Genomic DNA, 26,712 nt, shown 5'->3' with positions numbered 1-26,712 from the left:
AGCTTCTTAAACCTGATCATGGAATGAAGGAGAAACTCATGTTGTTACCCCTTGGATATTGATGCAATACCCTGATATTTAGGATTAGAATCAGCTAGGGATTAGAATCAGCTAGTGACCCTGTTTGTTTGTTTTTCAATTCAGCTTAGTTACAGAGTTTTTTGAGAAAAGTGAATGCAACTAAAAGGAATAAAACTACATATCATTGTTTAGCTTAAGGCTTTATTTTGTCTCTGTGTCCTCTGTTACAGCTTGTATTCATAATAAGGCCTCTCATTTTCCCAAATTCTTGGTATTTCCAGAAGACAGTTGAGGTTTGAGGGTGTCTTTTCTACCTACATAGTCAAAATGCACCTTTAACGAAAGAGGGGAAAAAGAGAATGGAAAGGAGAGATCATATTCAGACAGTCTTACACCCTTAATCATTTGGTGTTCATTCTTGCCTGACCATTGTTTACTGTCTCCTGTTTTAGAGATGTTTGTGTTTAATTGGCATAACTTAAGAAATCTCATCTGTCCAGACTGACTGAATTTCATGTGGATGAACACTGGACATCGACAATTAGGCATCTGTTGTCTAGATACCTTTTGTAAGCAAAGGAAAGACACAGATATTTGTAGCGTGTGACTCACATGATCTATTTTAGACATCTGTGTACACTGGGATGGGAGAAACAGTGAACTAGAAACACCCATTGGTCTCCACCAACTATAAAAGGAGCCTTGCCATCCTGCACAGATTTAGGGACTGTCAGCCTCTGAAGTTAGGTGGGGTGACTGCTATCCATAATGACCATTGTTGTACTAGGCTAGGTTTTTGCCAAAAAAAGTAGTATTCTCCCCTTCTCATGGAGAAGGGAAATTTCCATGCCCCAGAGAGAAACTTCTCATTCTCACTGCTCACCACGTAATTGCAGTGTCACCTAGCTGGGATTGTATGTGCTTCTCATGGGAGAGCTCTTGTGTAGGACCCATCACGGTGTAGGACTCATCAGTGTTGGCACTAACTGCTTTGGGAGCTTCTGACTCTTTATACAACACTGTAATGAATGTAATGAATGCAATGAAAGCTGCCGTGGAAGAACTGTTGGGCAGACAAGCTCCCAGTGCTGCTTACCTCTGCAATCTCATATGTTTTAAGGACTTTGCCAGAATTTTTCTTGCACACACAGGTATTCCTGTAACAGAGGAAAACAGACTATGTTAATCAATATGGAAGTCCAAAGAAAGCAAAGCTTTTGTGGAGTCGGTGTTTTCAGCAAGTAGAAACTATTGTAGCTGTTATAAAATTGGTGTAATTGTATACAGTGGTAAAAGGGTACATTTAGAAACGTGCTTAGTGTCTGAGCATCTTCAATCACGTTCGTTTGAATATTGAACTTGAATACGTGTGCTTTTGGATTCAATGGTGAACTGAAGCCAGCTTAGTGCTCCTAATGCCTCATCCAGAGCACCACATGACATAAAGCACTTGTGTAGTGTAAATCACTTGCTGATAAGATTTCTTTCCTGAAATATCATCAGATTAACTTCGTCCTGGCAGGCTTTCTTTGAGGTCTCTGCCATTCAAACTTTAGAAAGGATCAGGTATTCAATCTGCATTTAGTATAAAAACAGCACAAAGTCATAACATGGGCATAAAGAGCTTACTATGGTGTGCATTGGGAAATGGGAAAATGATATGGTCATTCCCACACCTGACCTGGTGCAAAAGTGTGTGATCTGCTAGACCACATACCTGATACAAATGTCTGTGGAGCATAGGTTTTATCCTGTTATTCTTCTGTGACTTTACCAGCCTGTTCTAAGGAGGATGAAGGATTGGTACAGGAAAAGAGCAAAACACCTGGTGAAGTTAAGAAGATAAATGTGCTTGGACTGCAACTGCAGTAGTTCTTCTGACTGGAGGGAAAAGTGAATATTGTTCTAGTTCCTGGGAAGAGTGACATCAAGGGAACATTTTTATAGCAATCAAAAACATAATATACGTATATATATATTTTAGGAAGACAGCACTGTTGGTGTTCGATTTATTCATTTCTAGTTCTAGATTTCCTAGCAGCAAAGAAAAATAAAGAAGTAGGGGTATTGAGCCATTAGTTGTGCCTGTATTTGTTGTTCAAACAATATTCCATATTTTTGTTTCTATAGATTTATTAATTAAAACCAGCAATATTTCTCAATATCCTAGCTGTTCCTCTGCATTACAAAGCACACTAGGGCTTTGGTTCTGAAAACTAAAATATAGCAAGCTGCTAATGGAGTTTTATATTTGTGCTCCCAAGATATTTAAATGAAGTCTTGAGGGAAACCACAATCCCTGGCTAGAATCATCCTTGCTATTAAAGCTGACCTGGACAGGACTTGCTTTCATGCCACACTTAAATTGTCCAGAGAAAAGAATCTCTGACCAGCGTAGCAGAGTCACTGTGCCTTAGTCATTAGTAGGGAGAGAAGGAAACCAATACTTCCCAGTTCTGGAAAAGAAAACCGTTCAAGAAAAAATTCTTACTAGATCCTACAGACTAATAATGAAAGGTCTGTTTGATTGCCAACAACTTTTTCCTGACCTCATGAACTGGAAAAAGAAATTGTGTTCTCCTTGGGTAAGTCTTGTAAGTGAATTGTTTCAGGATTTCTTGGGATGAATGAAAGCTTAAAAGGTGATTTGTTTGCTGTTTTTAAATATATTTATTATTCATTCATTCAGAACTCTTCAGTTTGCTAATTATTTAACCTGAGCAGAAGCAATTAGTTGCCAGTGAAACATTAGCAGTTAACTTTCTGTGATGTTCCCTCTGCAGAGTTAGCACCTGTGTTGAGCTATTGTTCCCAATCACCACCTGGACCTGCCTCAGTCTCTGTATAAATAAATCAGAGAAGCTGGTGTGGAAAAGTTGAATAGTATAAATGCTCCCCTTCCTAAAATAATAAATGTTATTTACAAACATTTTTATATTAAATAGGTACTTTAAGGTACTTCTCCTTGGATTTACGTAGTTTGAAGTTAGCAAAGCAGCTTTACAAGCCCAAAGCAGAGATTTGCTAAATATAAACTTGCTTGCTAAATATAAACTTGTTTCCTAATATAAACCTGGACTGAATGTTTATGGTCAAATGTATAAAGTTCTTCAAAACTGGGTGTATAGTGGTGGTGTTATACAAACTTCTAAAGGTTAAAAATGAAGGAATATTGATGAGATCTGGGATCTAATTCTGATATGGAATCTGAATCTAAGGATATTTATATCCCTCTCTGTACTGTGCCAGCTATGTTGTAACTGTAATTAAATTTTGAGGTAAAGAGATTAACTTCTTAATAAATAAATAAGTAGATCAGAAGAGTTAGAAAAGGACAAGAGAAGAAAAGGAGCCAAAACCTGTATGCAGTTTAAGTAGGCTGAAATAAGCAAATTTTACATCTTTTTCCATTAACAACAGATAAGTAGCTGCTAAAATATCAGGTGATATTTAATACAGGTGATAATTAATTTTTCTGATAAAACTAAAACCAAAAAATGATACATGATCATGTGCTATTTGGGGGGACTTATAGGAGTCAAAGAAAAATCTGTCGGGAAGCTAGATAACTCCTTTAACACAGAAATATCACTCTGGTAGCTTACATCAGTCTTTAGAAGGAGGCTCGAACTGTCTTGCTGGTAAATTTGGAAACAGTGTGAAGTTTTGCCACAGTCACTGGGGATACAGCATGCATCCTCTTTCCAGCATGAAAGCCAGTATATGACATTAATGTGTATTTCAGAGGAAACTAACTCCCAAATGGCTGGAGGATAATGGCCAGCTGACTGCATAGAAAGCAAGAGAAACAAAAACCCAGGTGGTGAACACCACTGGTGAAATCCTTTAAGTCTCCTATGTTTTTGCACTAACTACTCGTCTTATAGAGCAAAACCAAACAGGAAAGATCTCAGACCTGTTGGACTGCCAACTATTTAGTGGTCTCTGGGAGGCTGACAGTTGAACTGCGAGACCTGTGTGGTATGCGAGACTGCTGGAAAGGGTTGTTTCAAGAAGGGAGCCGGTGACAGCACTGCTGGAGCTCAGTCGCATGTGTAGGTGCCAGGCAGTCTCTTCTGTAGGGCTTAAAAAGGGCAAGTGAAGTGATCCGACATCTAGTAAGTTTATCTACTGAGGTCAGGTGAAGTACAAACTCCCTAATTACAGTGACCTCTCTACCCCTCACCAGGAGGGAATAACGCTGTGTAGAGTTTATGAAATTAGTTATGTTTCTTTCGTTCAAACCCTCTCCAGTCTTTAAAAGCTCCACAGACTCTGCAAACCAATTTTGTGGCAGAGTTGTGCTGTTTATAAACTATAATCACAAAATCATTTCTTTGAGAAAAAGGTGCATTAGAAAAAGCTTCATTGCCAGACTGTCCACTCAGAGGAAGTCGTTGTGGCGTTCATGGCCTCTCTTTGGGTTTGGGTTGCTGAAAGGAGGCTGGCTGTGAGCCTTCTCACCCCAAAGTGCCACTGGGTCAAATCTGTGAGTAAACATAAGCTCCAGTTGGATAAGGTAAATATCAGTGATCCAAAGAAAATGAAAACATAAGTGGCTTCCCATAGAAACTGCTGAACTCTCATAACCTCCCTAAATACCTGGGAACCCCAGATCTTGGTACTTCAGGTGAAAAGATGCAGCCAGGATGAAGGAGTACCATGCTAGTCATGGTAGCTGAAACATCACAGTCTCTGGACAGCAAGAGTCGTATACTGTAGGTTTTATGTGCTGCAAAGCAAAGTTCAGCATTTCAAAATAGTTATAAGAGCAGCTCTGTAAGAAAAAAGATCAGTGCAGTGTTTCACAGCACAGTATGACCTCAACAACAGACCTTCAAGTCACAAAATAATGTGAAGGAGACAGAGCGATGTCGTTTGTGGACAGAATCAAAGAAACCGTGACTTGTGTTCACTCTGGATTACTTAAAATCTCATTTCAGAGCCTCCCTAATTTTTAAGCAGCTGCAAGGGCAGTGTAGCAACTGAGCAGTTATGAGCAGAGAAACAATGCAGCCATGAGGTGTGTATGCATGATTTTGGAGAACAGATTATAAGTCATGCTACACACCTGGGGATGAGCACCTGAAGGTTTCTATCATACAGGCAAGTTGCTTGGCAAGTGTGACATTTCCCATGCATGTGTTTGTCTCCTGTACTATCCCTGTCATGGGGGGTGCTTGCACCCCAGCAACACTCACATTGCCAGATACCAGGACAGTTTCCCTCTTTCAGCCTATACTTTGGAAACAGGAAGATACCATGGTTTCAGATGTTAGAAATCTTCCTAATGCTACATGAGATAGTTAGAGACAATAAGGGATTTCCTAATTATTTTTTTGGTATTATTATTATTTGATAGACTTCTAACTGACAGATACAGCTGCAGGGTATCTTGCAAAGTACTGTCTTTTAGTCATTCTTTTTGTGTGGTCCATGTACCCAGTTCTTTGCTTCTTGCCATGAATATGATGATCTGGGATGATTAGTACCTTTCTCCCATGTGATCATAAAGTACTTGAAGACAATGTAATATGAGTCACTTTACTACAATACTGATTTGAGAGGCTCTAAGAAATATTTCATCAATTCTGCTTTCTGCTCATTTTGGTGCTCCCTCATCAGAAACCATACTCAAGAGGTAGCTCTTTGTCCCTTCTTCCTCTCTTTCCCAGTCTTGGCCCTATAGCAGCTTCTTCTCTTCCTCATTTCTGACACAGAGTGTTCTTGCATTGAAAACAGACTCCAAAAGCACCACAAACTTTTTTCCCTGTTTGAAACAGCCTTTCCTGTATGTACTGCGTACAATGAGTTACTTGCTAACAGGTTGGACCTGGCACCACTCACCCTATAGAGCACAGAGGAATAAGATGATGTGCACATCAGACCCTTGGTCCTACAAGACTGTAAGCACACCAGAGTAAATTTTCTTCAAGTACTTTTGGTTTGTTTAAGAAAAGGTCAAATTAGATAAAAGCTTTACTTCTAAATTGACAGAACTCAGATAATCCTTATTTAAGAATTTGGACATAACAGGGGTCAACAGCAGACTGATTAGTTTAACGTAACTACATTGTTTTTCCTTAAAGTCTCCAAGCTATTAAGGGTTGCTTTTGACACTTAGCCACTAAATATGTTGCTCATATAGTTTTATCTGTTGAGTATGAAACATCAGAATTATTCACTATTTTCATTCTAATTCTTCTGTAGTTTTATCAGGTCAGGCCAACAGCAAAACATGAAGATTCATAATACAAGTATAGGGATTTTAACATATTTGTGATCATTAAAGATGTCCCAGTCTGCTACACTTTGTGAAACATTTGGTTTCTTGTAATAGATTATTTAGATTCTGAATCATATAGTTGCAGTACTCCACGTTATTAGATGCCATTTGATTGCTTGAAAGTATGTATTACTTCAAGCCTATCCTTGGTTAAAAATTTGCCATGTATTGGATTTGGTACGTGTTGATGATGAAGCATCTATAAAAATATATTCATTTTTCTAAAAAGACACTTTTGGCCTGTATCCTATAAACATGTTAGTTTAGATAGATAGTTACAATTGATTAATTGGTGCAACTGTAGTGAAACGTTTCACAAGTGCAGGGCTATGTCTTCGGGGGTCTGTACTGCATGTTCTTAGATGATGACAAGTACAAAATAGAAGGTTTGGGGGAGCATTGGGGGAGCTGTACTGTTTTTATTCTAACGAGCAAAGTGGAGTCCTCAAAGTAGAAATTGTCATGTGTGGCATCTTAAATTAATCAACTGTAGATAAATTGGTGGGAAATGAGTACATGATATTTCTTCAACATAGAAACAACAAAATTTATAATGTACTCTTCAGGCTCTCAAAGGCCTCTCTCTCTGAGGCCTCTAAGCCCTAATTAATCCCGATGAGATTTGGTATTTAAAAACTGTGTGTGTTTTAGGTTTAACCTTATTTAGTTAGGTGGAGTGATTCTTATCTCAAGTACCTAATTAAACATGCTTGGGCTGTAAAGAAAATAAATGGTATTTGATGATGATGATGTAAGTACATTTTACTTGAAATTCTTGTGAGTTCAGTACCAAATGGAGGCAGAAGTTTGGTATTATACTAGTAGTGGATCACCCTCAAAGATGGAGGTTGTTTTCTAAAGAGCAAAGTGTTTCCTGATGTACATCACTCATCTTTCACTGTAACTGCAGTATCAGTACTGTGATGGATGTGCAATGTTTCCCTGTGATCTGCTGCCACGGGAATATTTCTCTATGTGAACTATGAGGACACCTCTTGACATATGATGAAAATCTTTCAGAGAAACTCTAAGGGAAATGCCAGCAGGAGACAGTGAGAGGCTATATAAAATATTAGCAAGCTTTATTTTTTAGGCATATATATGACATAGTCAATTAAGCAGATGAATAGTCTTTTCTATATAGCAACAATTACATCTGTCTTCTGTGGATACTAGAGACTCCAGGAAAGAGCTTTTGACCATCTAATTCCAGCAAACAAAGATTACTTTTTGTGTTATATATAAACCTGTTTCTTTGTGCCTATAAATTAATTTTGATGAAAATTGAACATACCCTGACATCATTTTTTTTGTAAATGTGGAAGGAATTTAATTATTGTTTGGGAAAGAGAACTGTGGTTTAAAATCTGTCATAAATTTCAGGAGGGAAAATGAATTAAAATGAAAATGCTGCATTGTAAATAAAAACTGATGGCCACAAGTAGTCTGAAAAGTTCAGAAAGCTGAAAAATTTTCCATGAGGAGAAATTGTACTAATGATAATGGAAAGACTACACATGACTGTAGAGGTCTGTGGGTCACTCAGGAGCAGAGCACCACCAGCAACAGGACAGCAGTCATGATGGTTGTCCCTTGGGATAGGACCTGAGCGTGTACTGGGTGACAATGTCTTATGGACGAATCTGGGCCCAATGTAGTGACATGTAGGGATTTTTATCACTGCTAAATCTTAAACAGCATTAAAGATACAGTCATACATAGTCTCCTGGTCAATCCTTAAGGATAGCTGAACAGTTTTGATTCCTGGTTCCTCAGCAGCAAGGTCATTTCTGTTTCTGATCCAGGTTCTGTAGACATGAATCATCAGAGAGACAACTGATTTGAAGAGCTGCTTCTTTTGGGCCTTTTCTAAGATTAGTCCTTAATGGAAGACTAAAGTATGTGGTATAGTTGTGGGGTTTTTGTTTGTTTGTTTGTTTTCTGAAGTAACTCAGACCATTGCATAGCTGGGTTTGACTTTGATCATTTCTCCAGCTTTTTTTAACCATCTTCTAAGGACAGAGGTGTGACTTACAAACGAATCTAGGACTTTGTGCTGTGAAGGAGGAGTGTGAGTTGATTTTTAAAAACTGTAGTATTGAAGTAGTCTATTCTAGATGAAGATTACAAGGCTGTTAATTTTTTATCCTATAGTCAGTAACAGAAGATTTTTTGTGTGCAAAAATCTGCAGCTGTCCAGTTGCAGTACATCTTAACTTTTTGTGTTGTTTCATGTCTTCTTTTACATATTTCCTCTCAAGCTGAAGGGCTTTGCTTCACTGGAGTATCCTTAGCTGTTGCAGGTAGTCTGACTAAACTCTTTTGCATCCTACTCAATTCTGAAATACTATTATTGGCGGGGAGAGTCTGTCATTCTCTCCTCTGAGAAACTTGCTCCCTCTGGTGGTTCATCAGAGACAGTGCTTGGTGAAAACTCACGGAGAAAAAAAACGAATACAGGCTTATAATCACATCATAGTAATGAGGCTTTTTCATCACTCTTTACAAGATTTGTAAAATGATTATAAAATCTTATTATATAATATAATTTTGTTCCATCAATATTTTCGCAGAAACACTCATTATGTCATTGCAGTAAATACAAAGAGCAATGCTTATACCTTCCTATATGGTTCTGAATCCTTCTAGAAGTCAATCCCATCTTTGCTATAAGTAATCCTTCCATACCAATATTATTGTATTGTATTTCTAGCTCTTTTGCTTACAGAATTAAAAGAAAAAAGAAGGTGTCATTCTCATTTTGGAAACTTTGTGTTAGAAACATAGCTTGTGGGGAGGGGGTCGTTCATTTTTTATTTGTTTGTTTTTTATAGGTAACAGAAAGTTACTTGTGTCTGTCAAGCTAGAAAAAAAAAAAAGGCATCTAAACATGTTCTCCTAACTGAAATTATTCCCAGAATATTTCTAGAGTACCTATTTTGGGAATATAAATTATCCTTGGTTCTGGACTGGACTTATGTTTTAGTATACCGGATTGTGAAGAGGGGAGAGCTTTCTGCATACATCTGACTTGGGGTATTTCAAGGGTTTATTCCTACTCTCACTGAAACTGATATTACAAATCCCTTTTAGAAGGATCAGGAACAGGCCATCATGAACAGGTAGTGTGGATAGCAATGCAGGTGATACAGAATACTTGAGAAAGCAGGAGCTTCACAGATGCCTGAGAAAGTCAGACGGAATATAATGACAGAGATTAGCATAGAAGAGAGATTACAATCCATGTTACAAGCTTTCTCACAACAAAAGAACTGTCTGAAATTAGCAGTTTTAGTAGATTATTACATACTTTAAATGCTGTCTCATTGAGATCAGAAAAGTTTCCTTACTGAAAACATTATTGTTGAATAATGAAGTTGAAATTTCTCTTTAGCTTTGTGTTATTGCCATAATTCATAACATGATTGCCAGAATACTAACAATTTCTGTAAAAACAAATTCCTGCTTCATTTCTCAGTGTAAGACATGTTATGGTCCTTCAGTTCTCACCTGCTACACAAGAACTTGATATTTCATATTACAACTTTATTGGGGGATAAAAAAGTCTCTGTCATGGCAGAAGGCTTTGAATAAGCCAGTTTTCATTTCTGGTTATGAGCTGTAGTGATGAAGTTCTGCAGTATTAAAATTGAGATACGAGCTTACAACTCAAATAAGGTTGACTTGGGAACAAATGAGACACATTGTGTAGACAAACTTTGTATGTACCAATTGAAATGTTTCTTGTGTGCCTAAGATTGTAAGTCACTCAGACAAGCTACTTATTGTGCTGTGGGGAAATACTGTAAACTCTTTGGTTTAGTTCTCTTCATAAGCCAGAGTGCTTTTCCCAGTCTGGGAGACCCACAATCGAATCTGTATCCATTTTGTTTGGCTTAACTGCAGGGCACTTAAAGAAGCTGGAAATAAGAGTTTAAACTTCCCAGATGAGTACTGTGAAAGGTGTTTTTAGATCGGCATTTTACACAGGGCATGTTCCTGGCCTTGCAAATGGCTTTAAAAGTTACTGCCTGTCAGGTGAGATGTAGTGACTGATTGCATATGTGATTGGTTAACCTGTCCCCACTGTGAAATAAAATGTTAGCCTAAACGAGGGAGGAAAGAAAGCAGGTGTGCAGCTACAAGTTTTCAGCTGCCAGATGGCAACTGCTTAAATTTACTCATTTGATCACTTGCAATCATTTGCAATACACCCTTAGAAATTAAAATGAGGGCAGGAGTAAGAACAAAATCAGGTTGTGTCTTTGGAGTGTATAAAACTTCAGTAACTGATGCTCAGGCTCTCTCTTATCATATCTAAGAGGATAAAATCATTGAAGACCTTTATCCCTCTGAAGTCAGTATTCATTTTGCCATGGGAATATGAACAAATCCTTAAGAGGCATGTTTCTACCAATCTATAAAATATCTTTTAATAATACACAGGTATGTTCAAGCACCAGTGGATACACAGATTTCAAAGTGTATAGAAAGAACCAGAAGTTACTCAGACAGCCTGCTGCATATTGATTTTGTTTCTCCATAGCACTTAGAATGATAGAATCACAGAATGGCTCAGGTTGGAAGGAACCTTAAAGATCATTTAGTTCCAACCCCCCTGCCATAGGCAAGGATGCCACCCACTAGATCAGGTTGCTCAGGGCCTAATCTAACCTGGTCTTGAACGCCTCCAGGGATGGGGCATGCAGAGCCTCTCTGGGCAACCCGTGCCAGTGCCTCGCTACACTCTGAGTGAAGAATTTCCTCCTAACCTCTAATCTAAATCTCCCCTCTTTTAGGTTAAAACCATTCCCTCTTGTCCTGTCACTATCTACCCAAATACAGAGTCCCTCTCCATCCTTTTTATAAGCCCCCTTTAAGTACTGAAAGGCCACAGTGAGGTCTCCTTGGAGCCTTCTCCAGGCTGAACATCTCCAGCTCTCTCAGCCTTTCTTCATGGGAGAGGTACTCCAGCCCTCTGATCAACTTTGTGGTCCTCCTCTGGACCTGCTCTAACATTTCTACATCCTTCTTGTGCTGGGGACCCCAGAACTGGATTCAGTACTCCAAGAGAGGCCTCACAAGGGCAGAGCAGAGGGGCATAATCCCCTCCCTCAACCTGCTGGCCACCCCTCTGTTGATGCAGCCCAGGATGCAGTTGGCCTTCTGGGCTGCAAGCACGCACTGCTGGCTCATGTTGAGCTTTTTGTCCACTAGAACTCGTGAGTCTTTCCCTGCAGGGCTGCTCTCAATGAGTAAAAATTCCAAGAAATTTTTTATTATATCCTTTCTGTATGTTTCCATTCATAACAGTGTCTGATGCTCTACTCATATTTTTAACAATGCATTTCTGTAAATAAATGATTATATTCTATAAATGCAGTCACATTACTGATTTAATGAACAGCACTATAATCACTGAGAACGCAACTTTGGCATCCAAATAACTACTGACATCAAGGCAACTCAAAGGTGACTAATTTTTCCAGTCATATTGCAATTAACCTAAATATTGACTGTTCTGCCAGTCCTGCCTGTATCAAATCTGTCCAAAGCAGTCTGTTCTTGAATTGATTTCATTTGTTCTCACTTATAAGTATATATTTTTTTCCTCTAGACTATCATGTATTTTTCTACTTGATTATCTTGTCGTTGCTACCGGTCTTACATGCTGCTCTGTTTTACTTCCTAGAACAGTTTTTATTGTCTGCTTATGATATCCTTGTCATGGGGAGACATGGATTTGACAGGTGGACCACTTGGTGGGCAAGGAATTGGCTGAATGGTTGCACTCAAAGAGTTGCAGTCAACAGCTCAATGTCCAAGTGGAGATCAATAATGAGTGGTGTTCCTCAGGAGTCAGTACTGGGACCAGTGCTGTTTAAGATCTTTGTTGGTATGTTAGGTGTATGCCCATATTTTGAAAAAAAAATAAATAAATAAAAGTGTAATAGCACAGATTACAGGCTAACAAGCAAACTGTACAATCACAATTCACACACCCAGCTTTGGCAATTGAGTACTTCATACAACTGAAGAACCACACAACTTACTCTCTATTATTTTTACAGAACCACAGAATCACAGAATGGTTGAGGTTGGAAGGGAGCTCTGGGGGTCATCTAAGCCTACCCCCCTGCTCAAGCAGGGACACCTACAGCTGTTTGCACGGGACCATGCCAGGCAGCTTTGGAAGATCCCTAATGAGGAAGATCTCTAACTTATTTGTGACTTTCCAAAATGCCTATCCTATCTACTAGTCTGACTCTGTCTCTACTGAGCTGTCCATCTCATGGCAGAGTGTTCTTGAATGACTTTCATATGTTCTTATACAGGTATACTTAAATACCTTCTATTACAGTAACTCTTTGCTGCCTATAGGGACTTGGAATTCCCTGCAGCAAGACTCATGTATGAAAATTATCTCTATTTACAACTAAATGTATTTTTGTCTTTTTTCTGTATTCCTTTTTCTGTTACTGGCAACAATACTTTTTAAATAATTTTTACATATGGAAAGACCATAATTTGTTACCAATGTCTAGAAATTATATGAGCACATAAGATATGATAGTCATTTCTCTGAAGATTCTTAAAGATGTTATGTATACACAAACCTGACATTTTCCAATTTCATTAAGTTACTGATTCATTCTATCCACTAGCCTGTAAACTTGTAGTTATAATGATATGACATTTTCCCTAGAAAATGTGCAACTGCATCTTATACTCACATATGTAATACGTGCACATATGGATTTTGTTATATAGCAGCCTTTACCAGTGAATACACCAGTGAATAGGGGCAATTTCCTGAAAGATCTTCATGTAAGGATAGCTGGTGTAGTATTATTAGACAGAGTTATGTCTTTGATGCTCTAAGGGTTTCTGATTTCTGACAATTTCCACATTCATAAAGGCAAAAGAAAAATCTTATTTCTATTTCTTTTTGCTTGTCCTGAGTCTTTATGCAGCAGGAAAAATCCTTTTAAAAAGCATTTGCAACATAGACACTATTGCTGATATAATTTAAGATTTGTCCTGATAGGAGCTTTATAATTATAAAAATAGAGGGTTCTTTGTTTCCTGTGTCACTATAAACAGTGATTTTTTTCCATGCTTATATCTTCTGGTAGAAAGTGGGTAATAAAGAAAGACCATATACCACATGATATTAACACAGGAATGTGACAGTAATGTTCAGATGTCAGTCTAAAAAATATGGGAACAAGGATTAAAACGTTAAGTCTAATTATTGCAGAATGTATTTTTGCAGAGCTGTTTGCAAACTGTGCTATCCGTGTGTCTTTGCCTTCAGCGTGAATGGTAATTTAAAGCCGGAAGCTGAAACAGTACTCTTTACATATCTGTTTTCTTGGGACTTAATTATCAGTCCTGCCGTTTGGAAAATAAAAGTGCTGCTTGTGTGGGATCTGGTTTCTTTCACATATATTCAGGAAAGAGTTTTTTTTATTGTATGGAAGCTGCATCTACAAACAGTTTGGACATACTGTATGTATAAATGCAAATTGTTCCTACAGTCTTTCCCTTCCATAAATTCTTGGTATTGCTGGCTAAGCACCACGTACATGGGATGTGAGCAGCAGAACTTTCTTCCTTGCAGCCTAGTGAGGATTGGATTGATAACTAGAGTTCTGCCTTCTGTTTTTTTTTTCTCATTGAGGAAGTGTTTTGCTGAGGGTGTAGCAGGAGGGGAAGCAAAGTGGAGCAGGGCTGTTGGTGGAAGCCCACTGACGGGGCTGGGGGGGGGGGGGGGGCCTGCTCTGCACCCCACTACCCAGGAGCCCAGCAGGAGGTTGCCCAGGAGGGGCCACTGCTGTAACAACTGGTACGGGTTCCCAGCCACCCTCTCTACGATGGGACAGGGTATGAGCCACATCCTCTGGCCTCTTCTGTTATCCCTGCTGCATGGGGCACTGAGGTATCAGCGTTATTCCTGGCTGCTGCCTGAGGATGTGAGCAAGGAAAAGGCTCCTTCTCATCAACACAAGGAAATGCAGAAAGGAGCCCTGAGCTATTGAGCATTGTCCCTGTGCAAATAAGACCATCCTGAGATCAGCCAGCTGTTGTTTGCTGCTCAGGGGGCACCGTGCATTTCTCAGCACTACTGTAGCTCTGATATTAATATACGTATTTTCAAAACAAGTACATTAGTCCTCATCTTTTGTGACTGGGGTTTTCAAATGTAAGCAGTTTGGGATCGTTGGCTTGCAAAAAAGAATCATGTCCAACAATAAAACAGATGTATGGTATGCTGTCATAGTGGATGAACCACAAGCAGATACGTTACCAAAATGAGTAAAGACATGTTTTTTCACGCATTATGTTCCATAAAAAGATATATGTATGACTTCAAGAAACCTGAAAGATTGATCCCTGTGAAGTCTGCATTAACAGAAACATTGACAGCATTTCAACAGTACTGTAAGAGATATTCTGTAGCAACTTAAATATTTTTATCAAGAATATAAATTGCCTTAAGTTTCCAGATTTTCCTCCTACTGGCTGCAAACATCCATACAAAAACGGCCTCAGAAATCCAAGATTTCTCACTTGATAGAGCCTGTACACCTCAAATAACATGAAATGGTAAAGAGGTCTGTCCAGATACCTACAATCTAACCAGCTTATATTACCATCCACTGGTGCAAGAGATCACTTTTAAAACCAGAGCACCCTTGGACATACATCCAAATGTATCTTCCAAAAAGTTTGTATTTCACTGCCTAATTGCAGATGTAGCTGCATTAATGTGCGAATTTCTTCATGCTTGCATGCTGGATTGCTATCAAGATGAATGACCCATGCTAGCATCCCTGCAACTCTTTCATAAAAACAAAATTTGAATAAAAGTTGAGGTATTTATTACAAGAAAATGGCAGTGTAACTGGCTGTGAGAGTGCACAATTTTGCATTAACAATTAATTTCCGATCAGAATAAGAAAAAAGAAGAGGTTAAACGTAGCAGGTGTCTTTATTCATACACTGATGTGGCACATGAGAGTAATGACATGTTCATGTCATTACTTTTTCTGCCAGATTTAGGTTGTAATTTTGGACTGAGTTTTCCAGTGGGTGAGCTTGAAATACAGAGCCAGACACTAATTCCAGGTTTGATAATTAGGACACCCATAAGCAGAGAGGTATTGTAAAGTTTGTGTCCCTGTTGCTATATGAAGTGGAGAGGGTCAGATAACTGAGATTAAAGCACAAAAACAAAATCATGTCAGCACCAGGATTCAGCGGACTGGAACCGTGTTCCAGCAAGGCAGAGACAGTGCTTCTGCCTGGCTTGCAAAACAGGCTTGTGCACAGTAAGTGACTGCTAGTCTGCGTGCATGTGTTTCCCCCTTACTTCTTTTTCTTTTTTTAAGGGCTTCTGTATCATCCAGATGTGGAATAGGGAAAAATCTGGAATGCTAGAGAAACTCAGGAGCTAAAAACAATAGTTTCTTGAACAATTCTGTTTACAGAAACTCTTCTCTTCCTCATGCTCACTCCTGGAATTAATTTGGGCTAGCCACCATTCACTTGGGATCTATTTTACATTAAGTGATATTTACAAGTTTACTTTTCATCTGTTGGCCCTTGTTTGGATAATGTTAATACAGATGAAGATTCAAGCCATGAGAGAAAAGAATGCAGGATCACAAATAGAGCATGTGGAAGATTTTTCTTCATAATTTTTAAATACAGATTTCCCTGGGCTCTAACATCCAAAATGCTTGTAGATGGGCTGACCAGCAAGGACCTTCTCAACAGTGCTTTAGGTATAATTTTAAAAATTTCTTCTTTTCCATCATCCTTAATATGGTCTCAACACAAATTTATGGGATGAACTTTGCATCCCAATTAGTTAATTTGGTTTTGCAATTTTTTTAACATATTTTATGAGACTGTACCTCTTGTTGAATTTCTAGAAAGCAAGTTGTTTTTTTCTTCTCTCTCTTCTCTCAGTCAGATAACAGTATAATAAGAATAAACAGGATTTGTGCTCAAAAGAAGGGCATTTGAAATTCAGTTTTCTCCTCTCTTCCTGTGGCAGGATAGCTGGTACAAATGGGAGAGGGATGGTCTGCAATGGAAGTAGCCTGAAGTCGGCAGTTTGTCTCTCTTTTGTGTTGATAAATTCACCAGTGTGGACCCCTAGCTTGTATATTGTTTGTTCGGTGAAAACTGTGGTATTAATAGCAAGAAGTCAAAAGCTGTATTGCTGCTCCTTGTTAAGTTCATTCTCCTTACAGCATACAAACAAATTTTGTTTCTCACATAATCATAGGCATCATTATCTGTAGGTGAGGTGGATAAATATGAACACTCACACTATTCATTAAAGCAATGGGTGGACATGGGGGTGCAGATTCACATGTAATATGTAAGAATTTTTTTAAGAAATATTGAAGAAACTACAGAAGATAGCTTATGTTTGCCTCACCGCTACCAATGGGATGGGTTCAGAATTCCCCTTCTAACAGGTAAATTGTCCAGCCTCTTTATAATGACCTGCACTTAATGAAGATCATAAAACCCCCTAGGCAGTTTTCCCAGTGCGTCAATACCCTTAAAATTAGAAACTTTCTTATCATTTCTAATCTAATCTTGCTTGCAGAGACATAAGCTTACTGCTTCCTGACTCATTGACTTTGGTCTCAGGGGACAGATTATTCCCTTTTCTTTTCTTTTTTCTTTCCCCAGGCAGCTTTTTACATACTTGAAGACTGGTATTATTTCTCACTCAGCTTTGTCTTTAAGCTGTCAAATCATCCTGTCTTTTCCACTGAGCCTCCCGCACCCGCAGCTGTGACCTCTGATGGATGCTCTTTGCGGATCATTGCTATCTGGCAATGTTCTCCTCCCGACATCCATGTTTTGATCATTCTTGATAGCAGAGGGACTGCAGTAGCTCCCGGTGAGGGTACTGCTCCCTGCCTAGCAACAGTAACCCCTACAGCAGCACTCCTTCACCGCTGTCCCTCGGCCCTGCCGGGCTCGGCGCCTGGTGGGGCCATCGGCTCGTTGTCCTCGGGCTTCGCTGGAGGCCGTGGGCCCCTGTCGCTAGATGGCACCAGCTGCACGCTGGACCGGAGAAATAACACCGACAGGACGAGTTTCCACTCGGGGAAGTTGGTCCCTCTTGCCAGAAACATATGGATGAACTATTTGTGTGATAAACATGTATGTATGTAGGTAGGTTTTGTTTCCAGAAGCTGTGCAGGCTTCTTAGAGACAAATAAATATATTTTTACCACTTCTCACTGCGGTGTCTATGTATAACATGACTGTTCTCATAGTTTAAGTTCTCTGGGTCTCCTCCTAGTAGCCTTTCTTGGTACAGCTTCTTGTCAACATTTCTTTAATATGCAAGTACTGGAAATAATGTTTAGATGTCCCACCTAGGGACTGGTTTTATGAAGCACTGCAGGCATAATCCATGAACCATACTTGGTATATTCGTGATTTGAGGGGAGATCTGTATTAATAGTATAGCTAGTGAAAGAACCCAGGCAATAAGAGTTTCATTATACGGAACAAAATGTCATAGTAGGCTTAATGGAAGAGGGTGGTACATCACCTCCGGTAGAAGGTGTTATCAAACTGTGCAAGTTGGAGAAACCATGAGATCATAGCACACAAGATATGTAACAATTTTTTTTTGGTATATAGGCACATCTTATAGATGAGAGGTGAGTGACCTGTTGCAGTCTTCCTTATTGTCAGACTCTTCTGTATTGTCTTTTATTTTCTGATATGGTTTAAAATGCCTCCTTTTAAGATTCACTTCTTCCCCATACCCCACTCTTTTGGTACTTGTTGCTTACAGGTTCTTGTTGTCCATCTGGTTGTTGCTGTAGATGTGTAGAAGTGTAGATGTGGCATCTGTACAGGAATGTTAGGTAACCAGCAAAACTTGAGTCTACGTACAGCTCTTGGTCTGTCTGGACCCATTTGAAGAGTTTGCAGTTATAGACTACGAGGTTGAAATTAATACCATTTCTTATCGTTAGTGTGAAGTTTCATGGGAGACAAGAAAATATTGCCAATTTTCAGAAAAATATGGTTTTTTTCAACATGTAAACATATGTGTGTGTGTGTGCAGGGTGTATACAGTGTGTATGTATGTAGATGTACATATATATGAGCTATGTGGTACTGCTGCTTGCAGTAAAAATATTTAGGAGAAATTCAACTCCGTTCTTACTATGATAAATGCCTGTCACATTCAAAGCTTCAAAAAATATTTGAGTTTCTCCCCAGAGCCATTTTCATTTGAGAGCTACAAAAAAGGTGATACGATAACCTGTAACGTCTTCTTGGTGTAGCTGGACAGTTGAGTAGGACTTTCAGTTTGTTTAAGTTTGTCAGCGACCCGTACTTTCATTATAAAATATCTGTAGTCTGTACTTTATTTCGTCATTATGCACTTCATTTCAACATCAATTGTAACAGCATGTTTCAGCCAAGCAAATGGATTCAAGTAAGCCCCATCAGCTTTATTAAAAAAAATATATTCTGATACTTGACTTCCCGTCAAATTAGGTGCCAGCATTTCTTTTTGACCACAGCAACATCCTAAACAGATCCCATTTCCCACCTTCTTATCTGTATCTTGCACTATTCAGTTAAATAAAACCATTTCCTCCTTCTGTCCTAAAATGTTTTGCATATTTTCATGATGTGTTTACAAGGGAATGTATTTTAAAGGTGTGTGAGTTGACCCTAGGTATAGTCTAACAGACATAAAGTCTGTCCTAACTGAAACCAGGACGTATGCAAAGTTTGTTGGAAAAAAATGTATTTGGTGCAAATAGTTATTGTGTGTTTTGTATAGATCTACAAAAATAATCTTAAACATATTGCAATGGGAAGGAGTAATTTTATATGACAAATGCATAAGGATCAGTAGCTTCATCATCCTGACTAAGCAGCATAGGCTAAGATGGGGATTTCTGGAATATTTAAGATAATTTCCCACTGGTAGGTTGTCTCCCAGGAAATATTAACACTATGGCAATATTTCTATAGCAAATGACCCATATAAAGCTTTAACAGGAAGAGAAAAAGATGGATTTTGTGGCTTTGCGTAATCACTGTATGACCTGTCTTTTACTTCTGAGAATAGGTAAGCGTGAAACCAATAAGAAGGCATTCTGAACCATGGAACAAAATCAGATTTTTCTACCTGTAGAATACACACTTTTGAAGACATTCACACATTGCTGTAGGGATTATGGTATCATGGAGAATCAGACAGATTTTACTGAATATGCTTCTCCAACAAAGGGTAGTTGCCTTTGCGTGGATTTAGTACTCACCCAGTGGACTGCAAGAGTATTATTAAACAAGAATTGTTATCAAATGCATTTATCTCATACAGGTTGATAAATCTGATCTGTTACATTGCAAACTAGTGTGGCAATGTAAAGTAAGGAAGTGAATTATTTTGAGAAAGAGATAATTTCCTCTCAAATTTAACAAGGGATCCTGTTCTGTCTCCAAGGTATATCCTTCCTGCTTTGTATTGTACTGTGGAAACATTGCTGTGTTGGTGTAAATATTAATATATAACCAGGAGGAAAAGAAAAAACAACCAAAGAAATGCATACAAAACCATGGAAGGTCATTCAAACTATATATGTAGTCACCTTTCAAACAAATAACATGCATTAGCGTTCCTCATGAAGTCAGGCTACAAATTCTGCCATGTACCATGTAATTCTGATGACTTTTTTTATTTGTACTGTTAGTAAAAAAAAAAAAAAAAGTGAAGTGTTGTTATCTGTTACTAAAGGAAGGGATCTGCAAGCATGGGATGAGACAGGAAATCTACTCTGCAAGCAAGACAAGGACTGCAGGGTGTGGCTAAGCCTGGCAATGGGAGAGCAAAGTAAAAGTGGTCTGGGCTGGTCTCAGCCATTTGAAAACTCTAATAAGAACTGATAACATAGGAAAATAGTCTGGCTTTCTCTTCCAGTGTCTATGGACCTCAACAAGAGACAAGAATAACTAGATTAAAAAAAAATAATAATAAAAAATCATTTGACTGTGGTATTGCACTCCTAGGAGGCTTGGCCATTCTGAAGCAAGGTCACTGAATCCTGCTAACTGGGGTAGCTACAGTGGCAATGGAGCCTGCCCACTGCCAACAGCTCACAACAGCCCTTTCTTCTCATGTGGCCCATTGCCAGCAAGTCATGCAGTTTAGCTGGGTCATGGACGGTACTTGGGAGATGAGGGGCAGGACTAGAAAGCAAGAGGGTGAAGATTAGGGGCAGGTTGAGTGGGGTTGCTATCTTCTTTGTGACAGGAAATGGTAGTTTTTAAGCATGCTTAAGAGGCTTCAGGAAAAACATAGCATATTTTCAAGAAAAGATCCAGTCTCACCTTGAAGCTGACTTTGGCTATGGCAAGCCCTCAAAGCTGCAGCTTTGCTGTTTGGTGCTGGCTGTCGTAGGTCTTCGGTCTGTGGTGAACCGCAGATAGTGGACCGGGGAGGGGAGGGATGGTGTTCAGCTAAGAGATGATAAACAACAACATCTAATCTTGAAACTCTGTCTTCTATTTAAATATAGCTAAGGGTCATGTGCTGTTTCTGGCAGCCTTTGACACAGGAATCTCACCTCACATGAGGATGGGAAGGAACATAGTGGTGCCCCCTCGATATATCAGCCAAGAAGTAACAACAGCTGCTCTTGGCTTCCTTAGGAGAATTTCTAGTCATTCAGCCTCCTTTTAGTTTGAAACCTATCTTTAGCTCCCAAAGCATTTTAATTTTTGCAGTAAGTTTCTCATAGGCCACAGGAGTAGAAAATGAGTAGAAGAGGAAGTGACCCATGAAATGTTTGAAGAGATGGTGTTTTGTGTGAGTTCTACTGAAGTGTTTTGCTCAGTATATTAAATATTTATATAGCCCTGCAGTCACTATTAATCCAAGTAGTCATGTTTTCCCTAGCCCACCATGGATTCTTACCTTATAGTCGCCCCCTTGAAATTAATCAAGGTGAACATATGGAGTTGTCACCACTGGAAAATAGTTTATTATTTTAGCAAACAAAATATTTTAGCAATTCTATTTCTGTCTGACCAGAGTTGGATGTTGCTAAAAATATTGGGAAGGTTGATATTACATGACCTGTAAACATTTGCTTTTGCAACTACACAGGTAAAAGAAGCAAATCAAGAATCAGACTGTATTTCCACTGGTAATATGTGATTTCTAAAAAACTGAAGTGTGAAATGCAAAGAGTTTATTTTGTGATCATAAAAATCCTTACTTTTCTGAGAACATCAGAGGAAGAGTTTTCTGTTTAATTTGATGTGGCGTACTGATGCATGTTCTTTGGGAACGCATTATTAATAGACTACAACTTGTCCTTTTAGTACTAGTCTATTTTTCATTTCCTAGCTCCTCTCTTCCGTCTGATTTCTGTCATTTTTTCCCTTCTCTTTCCCTTTCTGTACCACTTGAACATCCAAGAGTGGTTTGAAAGATACTCTCTTTTGTAAGTAGCCATTCATATGTCCAGGCATACAAGTTAATTCTTAGCTTTGACGAGCATGGGTTCATCATACTCCAAGTTCAGTCTTGTGATGGGCAGCAACCCACCTCTATATGATTCTGAATTCCTGGTCTCTGATGGCCAACCCAGACATATTCCTTCTTTTCCCCTCCGTCTTCATTGAAACACTACTTTTCTCTTTTTCTCACTTGAGTTTGGTATCATAATACTAGTATCTCCATTGACTCCAAATTCAGTACCGTCTTTTCACCTCTGCTCCTAGTTAACTAAGAGGTGTAAATAGCTAGTATTCTTCCTATCTGAACTGGACCGGGTTGCTTTAACTCTTTGGCCTGTTAAGGAAACGCACAGTCTCAGGTAAGGAATTGAGACAATTGCACGGCACAATAAAATACAGATTATTTTACATCTGTCACATTTCTTTTGTGCTCTTATGATACTTCCCTCCTATCTTCCAGGACTTGCATCCTTTTATTCTGTTTTTAAACATTGCTGTCTTCTGGGGGAAAGAGAGGGATGATTGATCTCTTCCTGTTGCTCCCTGTTCTTGCAATCTGCCTGAGCCCAGGCCTCCAGAATATAACCACATCTTACCCCATTATCCCAGCTTTACACTTTACTCTGCTTTCTTATCTTGGTTTATGCTAACATTTCCTTCCCTCTGTCTCTCGTTTCATTTCTGCTGCTCCTCCTACTTCATCTTAAGTGAAAGGAAGTGAAGAGGACTTGTCTAATGGTATTTTAAGCATCATCTCTTTTCTCCTCTATTTGCTTACATTAGTTGAAATGTAAATTCTCTTGCAAATTCTTCTGTAATGAGGGTTGTTTTCTTGTGTATCTGTTGAACCTCATGTTAGTTGTTGGAAATGTTTATTTAGACAAGAAAAGAAGCCAACAGCAATAGTCAAAGAAGTGTATTTCTGCTCACTCTAAAAAACACTGGAAAAACAATATAAAACATAGTGGAAAGCAGTATACAGTGAATATAGTTGTCTGCATCACCATTTATAGAAGATTTTATTTCAACTCCACTCTGTTTATCAAATAAACAACTGTTACGTACAAGGCTGCATTCAGACTATAGTTAGGAAAGAAGTGTAAGTTGTTACTCACTTCAGAGTTGCAGAGAATCTGACTATGGATATTGATAGCTAAGCTATCAAATTGCCCTTGAATTTAAAAGAGAGAAAAGTCACATTCCCAAATACTACTTCCATTGTAAGAAAAGGTTAGTTATAAAAACCACTAAATACAAGCTACAAATTGGCAGCTGAAAGTTTATTTTTCTTGGCTGAATTCTAGGGAATTTTTTCAGCTTCATACCTCTCTGCTTAGCTAAATCATATAAATAGTGGTTAAATTCTTTTATATTCAATCAAGTAGCTGCCCATTAGAAGCAGTGACAATCCCCCAAAATACACTGTGCTTCTGTGTTTTAATTCTGGAATGAAACCTTGCCAGAAACGTACTTCTTAAACGTTTGTCTCTTTTATAATCCAAATAACAGTTAAGAGATGAAAACTGCATTGTCCCAGATGTGGAGCCCAAAGGAGTCAAGAGCCAGTGGGGTGTAAACTGATCCTGCCAAAGAGAAGCGTTGTAATAAAGAGCACAAGAGAAATCAAAAACTGTGTTTCCCCAAATAGATGTATTATATTGGAACATCAAACTGTAGGCTTCAATAATGTAATTTTGTGACTGTATTAGAGGAGGACAGTTGGATTAAAGAGTGCATTAATTGTCTGTGCTGTGCTGGAGGACTTCTGCCAGTCCCTGCAACCACTGTGCAAGTTCTTTCTGAGTTTGGTCTGGGGGTTTACATTTCCAGCTGTATACAATTCCCATCACGCTTATTATCACAGCTGTATTACAAGCAGTTAAGCTATATGGCAAGAAGGTGCAAAGAACATCTTGATCAATCAACAGTGTCAGATTAGACAAGAAAAAACAAACCTCAAACTAGAAACTAAAAGAAATTATGGTAATACACATAGCGGAAGTTATATTACTTTGAAAACATGACATGAAGTAGATCTGATAAGAAGCTCTGAAGCAATTTCTGGCCATGTTTTAATATGTGGCAGCTTAGACAACTTTTTAATTGTTTATATTTCTGTCTTCTGCTTAAAAATGAAATATATTTTCTGAACGGATATATAATGGACTGCAAAGACAATTACTATTTTTGAAAGCATATTTGGAAGATGGTTATAAATCCCTGCAGAGGCTAATTGCTAATTTGTTATCCTAGGCTGTATTTCAGAGAATTCACATAGACTCAAAGTTGTTTAACAACAAGAATGGAAATTGAAAAACTGCATTTGTTCCATGGCAACATAGGGCAGACATCAATAAATTACAAAGTAGTACATAAAATGCATAGGCATTTTCTTCCTGCTCCATGTCATTAGATTAAGTTTTCTTTAAAAAGCCCAATCGGATGAATATATTGATTGTGATGTTGATTATTACGGTCCTCTTGATTCCATTTTTGTTATGGTGTTGTGTTTTTTTTGTTTTATTTTGTTTTCTACATTTTGAGAAAGTGTTTACACAGCCAAAGAGCCGGAGATTACTAGTATAGACTTTGGTATACATACCATATCTGAAAATTATATAGAGACGCTTGAGGTAAAAACTGGGACATTTGTTTTGTTATTGTTGTTTTGCTTTCACTGATTTGTGAGCATGCATTAATACATGCCAATATCCATATAACTACATATTAAGTGGTATTCATAAAATAGATAAAAATTGAGAGATTTTATTTTAGACACTTTGCAGATAGCGAGTGGTCAGTTGTAGATCTGATGGTCACCGTAAGTCCCCTATTTTGATATAGTGAACTTGAGGGCCACCAAAGCTTCTCTAAAGGGTGCTCATAGTTCCACTTTTAAAGAGTATTTTGAAACTTGGATGGTCTACAAGAATTACTGCAGGCTAGAGACATTACTTATTTCTCAAGAATGGTGCTTGTCTGAAGAATTACTTTTCTGCTTTTAAGAACGAGAGTTGTATGAGAGTAGCACAAAACCACACTCATTAGCACTAACTTACTTTCTCCTCTCCTGTGTTGGCTCCAGTAAAATTACTTCTTTTCTGATTGCTTACTAACTTTGTGTTCAGTAGAGTTTTCTTATTAATTTTATGGTTTGATGATGCCTTATAAAAATAAAGTACAACATATGCCATAGTGGTAGCATTTCCTTAGAAAAATATGCTTCATTTCTCACTGTCAAATCATTCCATTTGATTGTGAGGGCCTAACATGATGCTCTTTCTCTATCGTGCTTAGACGTTCACAACTCTTTTTGGCAACAGGGTTCCTCTGGCTCTGTTGTCCTCCTCAACAACAGCTCTTGGCTTCAGATAATAAGCAAGATTTTCAGCTTTTTTTCCATCTGGATTTCAATAAAATCTTGCAAGCTTTGGTGCAAGATTATAAGTCTATACTCAACCAAACAGTATTCACCAGACTCAATAGTATGTTAGGAATTAAGTTAAACTCTACTTTCCTGACCCAAGTCGACCTAATTACAGTACAGTGTGCTTTAATGAGGGTTCTTTCAAAGTATCCGTGCCTCATACAGCAAAGAGCTGGAGGCAAACTTCAGATCCCCGTGTCAAGAACTGATTCATTGCCTGCCTGCAATTAACAATTGGGCTTAAGGATCTGGATAGAAAACTAGAATAAGACTCTTTCACCTCATATATTGAATCCAGAGTTGTTGACCTTTTACACTTCAGATGTAACTAAAAAAAACAAATATCACAGATTTATCAGGCAGCAAATACTTCACAGAGTATGGAGAAAGAACACAGTGTTGTTTAAATTTACTCAAAGTCTGTAAATTAGATATACATCAAAGAAGAGTCCACTCAGAGTGGGAGGATAAGGAAAAAACAATAGAGGGTGTCCAGCAGTAAAGTTTATATCTTTTTTACCTTAGGGTAAAAAGAATGATAGATAACTACATATATAAATGAATGTTAACATCTTTCTTTAAATGTTTGAGCCTGTGATAGCCAATGCCAAGCCTACTTTGTGTGTATCCCCATTCATTCTTGTGTAATGTGCATTTTAAACAAAAAAGGAGAGAAAGAAGAAAAATTGTCATAGCATAGCACATGAAATACAATTATTAATGATATTTCTGGGGAAAAAAATGCATTTTCTGTAATTAAAAACTATATTGCTCACCCCAAACAATATTTGCATTCCAGGAAAGAGGGTCAAAAAACACCACAGGAAACTGTCCTTGGTAAATCTGCTTTGTTTAATAAATTAATAAATTAATTAATTAATTAAAAAAAAAAAACATTGCTCTTGGCTAGCTCTCAAGATAAATGTCATGGCATCCTGTAATTCTATCTGCAAGGACATGCTTATATCCCCCTGGTAAGGGCTGTTACACGTCCTGACCTAAATACTATGAAGAACTGAAAACGTGACCTGGTTAGAAGCTGATAGATTTTGGTTGAGGGATTTTCCTCCGATTTAGCAGTCTACTCTGCAGCTTTTGGAAGGGAATCTGTCAAGTCACAGTACAGAGTAAGACATTTTTGCCTCCTGTCTAGCTGTAGTGATAACAGCCAATTTAAAACTTCTTCTGGGAGACTTTTTTCCTGCTATCTTTAGATGTTTGAATGTGTAACTCATGAAATAGTATTACGTTTAACACTTGGTATATTTCTTTCAGTCTCTCTTTGATACTACTGTTTCAACCATACATGTTCTCTCTTTCATTAAATAGTTGAAGTTCAAGTGGTTTAAATCGTATTTTTTCAAACTTGAGAATAGCATTACTCACATACCAGAAGGCTAAGTAATGTCTGGGATTTATTAAATCGTTCAGCAAAGTTGAC

At 38.2% G+C, this 26,712-nt stretch overlaps 2 protein-coding genes across 10 annotated transcripts in view; one reads left to right on the top strand and one right to left on the bottom strand.

The window, feature by feature from the left end:
• The window catches only part of COL10A1 (collagen type X alpha 1 chain), a 77,679-nt gene extending 56,784 nt beyond the window's left edge, over positions 1-20,895 (bottom strand). For 2 of the 9 annotated variants that reach the window (XM_066994393.1, XM_066994396.1), the window contains exons 1-2: positions 20,711-20,891; positions 1,118-1,178 (exon numbers count right to left, since the gene is read on the bottom strand). The gene's annotated coding sequence lies outside the window, so the exon portion shown is untranslated. Of the gene's footprint in view, positions 1-1,117; positions 1,179-20,710 lie in introns of all 9 variants that reach the window. The other 7 variants (XM_066994394.1, XM_066994395.1, XM_066994398.1 and 4 more) reach the window with 5 other exon arrangements.
• Positions 1-26,712, top strand: part of NT5DC1 (5'-nucleotidase domain containing 1) — a 152,193-nt gene that overhangs the window by 73,593 nt on the left and 51,888 nt on the right. The window lies entirely within an intron of this gene.

Source organism: Anser cygnoides, chromosome 3 (genome assembly GCF_040182565.1).
Source record: "Anser cygnoides isolate HZ-2024a breed goose chromosome 3, Taihu_goose_T2T_genome, whole genome shotgun sequence".
In the NCBI taxonomy this organism is placed as follows: domain Eukaryota; kingdom Metazoa; phylum Chordata; class Aves; order Anseriformes; family Anatidae; genus Anser; species Anser cygnoides.
The sequence above is the reverse complement of the archived record's forward strand: the minus strand, read 5'-3'. Positions and strand labels throughout refer to the sequence as shown.